This window comes from Anopheles darlingi, chromosome 3 (genome assembly GCF_943734745.1).
Source record: "Anopheles darlingi chromosome 3, idAnoDarlMG_H_01, whole genome shotgun sequence".
In the NCBI taxonomy this organism is placed as follows: Eukaryota; Metazoa; Arthropoda; class Insecta; order Diptera; family Culicidae; genus Anopheles; species Anopheles darlingi.
Genome location: NC_064875.1, coordinates 45,614,846 through 45,624,541, shown reverse-complemented (window position 1 = coordinate 45,624,541; position 9,696 = coordinate 45,614,846). Strand labels below are relative to the sequence as shown.

Genomic DNA, 9,696 nt, shown 5'->3' with positions numbered 1-9,696 from the left:
TTGGCCGCCAGTAATTGGCCGAGACTTGTCTCGTCTGGTGGATCCGGTTCCGGCGAGCGGTACTCAGTGCACCAGCATTACCTACAAAGTAGTGGTGACCCCCGAGACGAGACGTGATTGACGTGATAACGTACTACATCGACGACGATGACCACACTGAGAGCATAAATACGGTTCATGATCATGATGATACTGATACTATCATCATCATTGCCCTGCGGTGGTGGATGCATTCGTGAGAGACATTGCACTGCGCGGTTGCACTACGCACCGATAGAGCATAAGAGCTGGACTGCAATCCGTATTTCCGGTCTGAAGTCCCCATCTGCTCCTACATCCCATAACCAGAGATCATATATTGTTTTACGCAACCGGACACGCCCGGGGCTCGCTTTCGTTTGGCGTACGTACTCGATGCAACCTGATGCAACAACACTTGGCCGGCCGTAGGGAGCGTAACAACTGAAATGGTCGTAAATGTTAATAATAATTACCGCAACACGGCGGCGCGACCGACCTTTTCGGACATCCGTGAGAAGCAAATAATTTTCGCCGCAGCTAGCAGAGCATAATTTACCCCCAACAACAACAGCCCAGCCCAGCCCAGTCCAGCCAAGCACTTTTCGAAGCAAAGTGCCTCGTTTTCGCTTTTCGAAAGTGGCCAAGACACTCTCGGTTTCCTCCCTCCTACCATACCTTTCTCTCTCTCTCTCTCTACGTTCGGAGGATAATTTACAAACCAACAGGCTTAAGTAGCAGCAGTAGCAGCAGCAGTACCGGCTGCGTAAGGATCAATAGTCTCGAGATCGTTCCTTCGCTCTCACACACACCGAGTGATTGTTGAGGTACGGCGGTTTGGGTCAATTTTCTCTTCAAATTTACGATTATTTGACGTCAAACCCCGATGTGTCAAGCATGCTTACTAGCATGCTCGGTTTTGAATGTTTCGAAAATGTTGCACTTAAAACCGGGGGCTGTGAAATGCTGGAAAAGGAGCAAAGGAACGACCAATGATGCCATGGCCCCATATATGACCGGAACAGACAGACGCCGGCGAGACACATGCCACAATCCGTGCATGGAAAATCCACTTTCCCAGTAAGCAGCGGATCACCGACGATCATAAAACCGCCCGGCCAGTCCGGTCCGGAGACCACATTAAATGACGGCCCCTCTAAATGACATCTTCACCGTGACTGACGCAGGTTTTAATGTGCGTAAAGCAGTCTTGATTGTCCCACCAGCAGGATACCCTCTCATCAGACGATTGTTGACGATCGACAGAGACGTCTCATGGCCCTCTCCGAATGGGGGGAGGGAAACGATCATTTTCATTGCCAAAACGTCTCGAAACCGGACATCTTTCGGTGGCGCAGACGGCTGCACTTGCCAGACGACGCGGGTTGCTGATTTGCGAGGAAAGTTCAACCTTTCGCCCCTCCTACCGGATACCACCACCACAAATGCGTTGCAAAACTAGTTTAAGCTGGAGCACCGTGGTAACTTGGCGCGTAATGACGACGACGACGACGATCGACGGCTGTCTGGCTGCCGATGCTGTCAAGCAACTGTCAAGCTCTTTCTCTTTCTTCCTCTCGGTTCCGCAAGGGGAAGACCGGTGTGCCGGAGTGTTTGTGGCCGCGTTAATTGCGGTGGCAATTTCGCATCGAAAGTGAAATGATTGGTGCACCAGCAGCACCAGCATCCACCGGTAGAGAGCCCAGAGAAGAGGAAAATTGCAATTCGCACCAGAAGCACCACAAGTGACGTGCGACTTGCGGCAGCTTTCTCCACCATCTGCACATCGGGGGTGGGTTTTGGTCATTCCCGCTCTCGATCAGCGATCAGCAGGCTGCCTACCTCGGATCGGATGATTGCCCGGGCTGCTACTACTGGTTGGGAGGTGCAATTATCGTGTTCTGCAAGCTTTAATCGGCCGAATCCGCATTGGTACACTACTCCCATTGAGTTTGATTTCATTTTCCAGAGCAGACCCTCGGGCCAGCGGGGGGAAGCTTCTCTTTTTTGTTTTGTGTTTCGTTACTGGGCGCACACCAGGAAGCGTTCCCCGTTTTTTGCTATGCGACAACAAAAAAACAGCGAATCTTAAACGGCGCCCCCCCCCGGGGAAACAGACGCTCGCTGACAATTGCGCGACATTACGTAAACTGCTGCCGGGGGAAATGGACGAAGGATCCGCTATACGGAGGGAAGGATATGTGGTGCGCGTCGATTTGTTCGATGTCTTCCGATCGGTCGGTCCGGTTATCGATTAAGTAACGGAACGTGATCTCGAAAAAGAAATAAATTAAAGCAGCGACCGGGTGATACGAGGGTGAATCAAATATAAACGAGACTTTTCGTCCTACGGTCCCAACAATGAAGATAGAACGTTGCTGCTTTTTTGTTGTTGTTTGGTTGGTTTGTCAGGAGTAGGAAAAGTGCGCTAGATGGTCTTCAAGAATCTCTCAGGGTCCACAGTAATAATTTCGGGACATGAGGTTCCTTTGTCATTTGCGCAACATATTATAATCAAATTTCCCGCCGTAGAAGGCACAAAACCGAGCGAAATCTTGAGCATATCGACTACATACTTACGGAAAGAGACTTTGTCGCGAGTCAGAGTGTTTGTTTAGCCCAAAAAAATCTTGATGGATCATAATCATGTTGAAAATGAGAGCCATAACCGCAAGAACTCGCACCAGCCTAAGAGCGCACAACACTAAACCCTATAGACGGCTTATTGAAAATGACAGACGTCGTATCACTACAGGACAATTAATGCGACTGATTCTTGTAATGTTTTAAGCGAGGTCCGACTTGCATATCGCCGCTAAATATGGGACCTATTGAAAGGGAAAGAAGAACTTCTTCATAACACAATACTTGCAGCCATAATGAGGGAAAAATGGAGCAACTGTGGTGGGAAACATTGGAACACTATCCTTACAGTCATGACTTGTTACCCTATCACTTTCATGTGTTTATCTCTCTCAAGGAAATTTTGGGAGACAAAAGATTCAACGATGATACTGAGGATAAAAGCTTACTTGCGCAAATGGCTGCAAACACAACCAACAGTTTTCAAAGAGTAATGAATTAAAAAGTTGCCTATCCGCAGGAAAAAAAGGTGTTTCGCAATCAGGAGATTATTTAGAGAAAATTTAAAAAATACATTTATAAGTTTAACCCTCGCACCAACGGATGGGTCTGGCCAGAGCTTTTGCATTTTCATTCGTTAATTACATAAGTTCTATTAATTGTAGCGTCTTGGCCTTTCGAGTAGTTTCCTAAAATTTTATTGGCTTCACTATCGTTTTAGAAAAAGTTCTTGGAATATGCGAAAAAAGGACGTTTTGAAAAATACCCTAGATAGTTGAGGCTATGCTAAACACATATGGAAAAGAGAAAAATCAATTAGGTGTTACCTACAAGTAGAAAAATGGCTTCAAACACAGCAGGTACGCCCCTACAAACCCTTGTAAAAGCATAGGGTACGAAACATCCGTTAGTACGAGGGTTAAACTAACATTAAATTTGCTCAAATAAAAGTCTCGTTTATATTTGATTCACCGTATTCGTAATTGAACATCTTGTTAATGCTTCTCTCTTTGGTGCTGTTGTGCTGCTGTTGATCATATGAGTTTCCCGGGGGGCATCAGGTGCAAGGTTTAAACCTAATTTTCGCAACCAAAAAAACGGAGGCCAATCACATTCAACCAGCTGATGGTGGTGTAGGTAAATTGCTTACTTCCACCAATAGATTAGCATCCGGTTAGGCCCAAGAATGCGGCTCTCGATCGCGAATCCACAGAACTCCAGAACCAGATAACCCCTGAATGCGCATTTGCATCGAGGCTTCCGCAGTGCCACTGAGCCAGCCGACGATAAGACGATAAGGATATGCTTGGCGCCCTGGCGTTGGCGCCCAAATTTCTTCCGCGTGCACGCACCGCCCCCCGTCCGGAGAGTACAGATTAATTGCGGTAAAATTGCCACTGTTTTTGCTGCATTGCCAATCGCCAATCCAAGCCAATGTTTCGTAACCGGCGGCACTAGAAAGCTGTGGAGCCGGGGCCGGAAGCAGCGCTGACCTCCGCGTGTGTGCTTTGGAGATGTTTTGGCAAACAGTTTGCCAGATTTTTGTGTAGCGAGTGCGAGCGAGCGCGAACCACGGTGGTAAGTGATATATCAGTACACTGCATGCCAATGATCGGCACAGAGGGGGAGTAGTAGAGGATCATCGGTTACCTCTTTTGCCTTTCGCCGGATATCTCGGAATGTGGCACGGATGGTGATGATGATGATGATGTTACGGAGGCGTGAATGAAATCATCTCCTGAGCACACATAATCGCTGGCTGCTCGCATCGCACACTCGATCGTTCGATCGATCGCGATCCACTTTTGATCGGTTCGCTCGACTGTTTGTAGACACGCGAGGATCGATTTCGAGGCATTTGGAAGCAACAACAACAACACACGGCAGGCCTCTCTGGATGATTGCTCGGAGTATTTAAAGCATCTCCTCCCATTATGAACCCCCCTCCCTTTTTGAGACCTCATTGCGTAACGCGGCGGTGCAGTGTGCGATTGATTCGCGATTTAATTCGCGCGGATCACCACCCTCGCCTTACACACGACGTATGCGATTGCACACAAACAAAAGCACAAGAAGGGGGCGAGTGAAAAGGCGTGAAAATGGACACCAGTTTTTTGGTGGGGTGTCGCGGGATGTACGCCATTGTTTGTTTGTGGACCACGATCGGGCGATCGATGGTTCGAATTGAGCATCCTCTGGAGCAACGGCACAAAACCTAAATTGTGAGCGCTGCCCTGTTGGACTGGGCTGGACTGGACTGGACTGGATTGGTGGGTAGCAGGGAAAGAGAACAGAAGTAGGCCACCGACCTACAACCGGCCTTCGGTTCCGTTGCATACGGACTGTGGACCTAAATAACGAATGAACGACCGGCCCGGACGGGACTGGGCCGAGGGTTTAGGGAAGCGCGGAAGCCTTTTCCCGCTCCTTTATTACACTGCTTGTTTGGGGGGGAATGCGTTCCATTCTGGTTTCTGGTTTTGCCCGGGGTTTCTGGCCCACCACTCGAGGGGTGAAGGGAGAGGATTCGTAATTATGAAGCAGCAGCATCATCATCAGCAAGCCGCACACTAAGGGCACACTGGATGGACCGAACCGCACACACAGCGCAAGAAGGGTGTACGCGCTTCTCACAAGCGAAACGGAACTCGGAACACGCCGTTGATAAGCGAGGTCGAATCGTAGACGCGCGCAGAGACGAATGGAATGTTAATGAAGATTAACTTCTTATTGATCGGTCTAGTGTGATGCAACTAGCTGTGTGAAGGGGTGAAAAGCTTACAGATAGAGAGAGAGAGAGAGAGAGAGAGAGAGAGAGAGAGAAAGAAAGGAAAAGAAGGAATGATAAATAGAGGAAAACAGGCCGATTGCTTGCACCCATCATGATTGTTGGCCGGGGCTAAGGTGCTAATTAACCTATTCAAATCATCCGTTATGGAATCGTCTAGTCAGGAGCAGGCAGGCTAGGCCGGCATGCCTGCCGGTGACCAGCGAACCGGAAATTGCTTGTTTGCTGCCTCTTCTTCACGCACACAAACGCAAACGCAAACGCTGACTTCTGAGAGTGCGGATTCTGAGTGAGCAGAGCAGGAGTGAAAGGTGGCGTACTCCCCGTCGTCGTCACCGTCATGCTTCCATAAACGTCCCCTCCTTCTGTGACCACCATCATATCTCACCAGAAAGCATCGCCGGGGCCCTCGAAAACCAAACAGTCGAGACGTGAAACAATAAAATATCATTAAAAACAACAAAAAACGGCCACCCCGCCGGCCGAGGGAGAGGAGACTTCTTCGACAAACTCTCTGTGTTGGTGGTTGGAGAAAGGAAGAAGATGTACCCCCCACGGGAGGAGACGTCCTCCGATCCGTGACTTGACGCGAGCCTTGCTGATGATGATGATGATGACGACTGGAAGAAAAGATGAACGATCGCAGGGCGCACGATATGGAGCGCGGGTTCAAGAAAATACGGCAGCGACAGGGTGTTCGTTCGTGTTGTTTGGAAGAGCCGCGAGAGTGGCCACCTGTGGTGGGAGCAGTGATCGGAACGGCCAAAGTCGCCCATGTGCTCGTACGGTTTATACGGTGTGCGCGCTCGTACCGTACACCGCCGCCAGACAAATCCGGATGAAAAACCAGGTCACCGTAGAGGAGAAGGAGTGGCCGTGCGGTCAGTCGAAAGCCTCTACAGAGGGCTCTATTGGCTTTGTTACGGAAGGAAGGAAGGGGGTAAAGCTGATCCGTTTCGAGGTGATCGAGGAAAATCATGTAGCGCGAACGTAGTAAATTGGACGCATTTATCGTATTACATATTTAGCTGCTGAACATGTGTTGTGTTGTTAAAACAATGCGATAGAGGGGATAAGGATGGCGTTAGAATGTGGAGGGAGAAGGGGGTTATAGGTAGGCTGTCAGTGCGGACAACGAGATCATATCGATCGTTGTGCATTCCGCCAATGATGGCTATCTGGGAGAAAGCACGTTTAAAGTCCTCTCGCAAAGAACGAAGGTTAATACCTTAGAAAAATCCTTTAATTTCCTCGATTTTAAAGGCTCATAATGATTGTGCTAGTTTCTGATTTCACAGAAAACTATTAGAAAAAAGGTTTTTACTTTTAGTTTGCGATGATCAACTAAACATGTCAAGAATGATTCATTTTTGCAACGCCTTTTTTGACGGCTAATCAATGGGATTAGCTAGATCTTTGACTTGTTGAGCTAGTAAAATTGTTTAAGTTATTTCAGTGGATGAAGATAATACTTTGTGTCCTTTATGATAAGTAATATAATAAAATAGATCTACACGAAGAAGAAAAATGATCAGATTTATACTTCCACGCCTTCATTGAGCTCGCCGAGGATTTAAAAACGTAGCAAAAGTAGCTAAAATCCCCAGAAAAGGCGTCTACATATGCCCTACTAACAGCACTCAACACACGGCCAAGTACGTAAGTAGGTCTATAAATCGACTAAATTAGTTAAGCTTTCAAAAAGACTTGTTGTAACCACCAAGGCCGAGATCTTACTTTCATTTGATACAGCATTTCGATTCCGCTTGCGGAACACACGCACACACACACGCGATCTTGCATCACGATCGCGCTAAGGGGCATACAAGATGGTGATGCTTACCATTAAAGCCCCATGCCATGCATATGCAGCGAGCATAACTTATCCAATCAACGTTGCAAAACCTCGGATGCTCAGGCTGGTGGCTCCGGGGACCGGGCCCTTCATTTACATTCGATCGGAATCAGAATTGATCACGGTTCGGTCCGAGAGTCAAGTGAGCTCTAGAGAACCGGCGACCGCAGAAGCTTTTCTACCTTCCCTGGGGTGAAGAAAAACCGCGGAAAAGTGAAACCTCCGTTCGTCCGTCCACGATCCGTTCGCTCCACTGCTTAGCACGCACCAATTCTCCGGCAACGGCACCCTAGTGTGCCCTTTGTCCAGGGCGCCGAATGAACTAATTACCATCCAGTATGCAGCATGCTGGACGATGACAATGCAATCAGAAAACATAATGTCCGAGCGCCCCCATTACGAGACCATCAAACTACCCTTCAAACGAGCATTAGGAGGTGTGCTGCTGCTGCTGCTGCTGTTGGTCGGTCCACCACCTCGGTCCACCCAAATCTCCATAATTCTAAATGCAAACTGCGAGCGTTTTGAACGCGAAAGTCAACGGTGCGCACATATGGCGATTTGGGTTGTATTTAAATTGGATTTTGTTTCATTTTTCCTCCGCATGCGCCTTCCTATTTCCTAATGTGTGCAAGGTGGGACCACGAGATTTCACTTTTCTACCTAATGAGAGTTTGCAAAAGTAAGTAGCAAACGCGTGTGTGTGTGTGTGTGTGTGCTTGATTTCTAGTCTGCCGATTGTGATCATTAGCCTTCTGCAGCCCACTGCTGATGGTGGCTTAATGCAGATTTCGATCAAAGTTAATACGCGAGTTCGCAACACTCCGTCGTTTAGCGAAATCCGGTAGAATCGGAAAAACGAATTGAACTTTCAACTACAACCAACACCATATGGAACCGCCGTATCTGTCTCCTAGCAACGGGCTGTTGCTCCAATTCCGGCAACAAACGGGCCGATGTGTGTGTGCGTGCGTTTACTCCTCGCGGATACACATCCGATTCGGTTGCGGTCAATCGGTGGCCACAGCGTTTCCCGTCAGAGCCGCCGTTCGTTGGCGTATTAAATTAAAGCAAATAATTTATATGAATTCGCCTTGAGCGATGGCCGCCCAGGGGGAGGAGGCAACAAAATTGCCATCCGGCCGTGTACTGGATTGTATGGTCGTTATTGACCCAAAGCCGGAGCAGCGAATGGATTTGGATCGGAAAAACGGAAGCCTGATCGGCCACGGGGTGGCTGGTTTTCGCAACACGGTTCGGTTCGGGGTCGTTTCACCTTTCACCTGGCCTGGCTAAGGGGCCGCAGTCGCGATCCTTACAAGTGCGTGTGCGTGTAGCCCTGGTGTTATCTGGTGCTGATAAATTGAAGGTTTTTAAAACCGTGCGCGCGCGCGCACTATCGAGGTTGCCGGATCACAATTAGGTTTCCGGGGGTCGAGCGACGCGGTGCGGAAGGAGAATGGAGTGGAGTGGCGTTTCATTCGATGAAAACGTTGGCACACCTCCTTTCGCGATCTATTAAATGGGCGTCGCTCGCGAGGGGCACGACGGCATTGGTATACATATATGCGATGCATGATGCTGCAGTTGGGAATTCCACAGTTGATAGCAGCTACATGGAGTAATTTTAGCGTTTTTTTTAGGTACGTGCGAGGTGTAGTTCTAACGCTGCGGAAATATAGGATTTCTGCACACTGACACTCGGTTTGACAGTACAGATTATCCAAAATAAGGGGTTTCGATTACGCAAAAACGAATCAATTTCCTAGATGAATGCAAACAGGTGCGAGTACTACCAGGGATCGAGAAGTACTACTAGGTGCACAGTTACAGTTGACAAAGAAAACAACAAAACCGTTAGAGTATACAACATCATTCCAGCTTTATGCTTAACTTAAGATTAGCACAGATTAGAAGTTTCTAAAACACACGTCTGCTAAAAAAATCTTTCACATAAAAATATCCTTACGATTGGAACCGAAAAAAGCAAAAGAAGCGCAAAATTAACGAAGACTAGTGGGCAATCATCCCTAGAACAGAGCTAAAATAATCCAAAAATCTCCAAAACAGCAAACAAAATGTGCTTCGATCCGGTAGCAGCTAGATTGTGGTAGAGACAATCAACTCATCGAGATTCTATTGCTTTATCCTATTACCCAAATTAAGAGCAAAATAGATGAGAACCCTCCCAACATAACTGTGCTATTTGAATGCCCAATAGCATCTTTCTCCCATTTTTTATGGTGCGTCTGTTTGTATACTTAGATTAACTACCCCAAAAAAAAAAAAATCATAGCCTTCATAGCGTTGATAGCTTCCAGTGATGGTCTGGGAAAGGGATGATCATCAAACATATTATCGGAGACCATCAATTAGTAGAAAGCGAAGGAGAGAGAGATAGAAAGCCCAACAGTGAAATAAAAATCTGCTGAAATTTTTACAACCAAGCAGT

The 9,696-nt window shown here is 47.8% G+C and overlaps 1 protein-coding gene across 5 annotated transcripts in view; it reads right to left on the bottom strand.

Moving 5' to 3' along the window:
* Positions 1-9,696, bottom strand: part of LOC125954587 (WD repeat-containing protein 47) — a 66,871-nt gene that overhangs the window by 5,015 nt on the left and 52,160 nt on the right. The window lies entirely within an intron of this gene.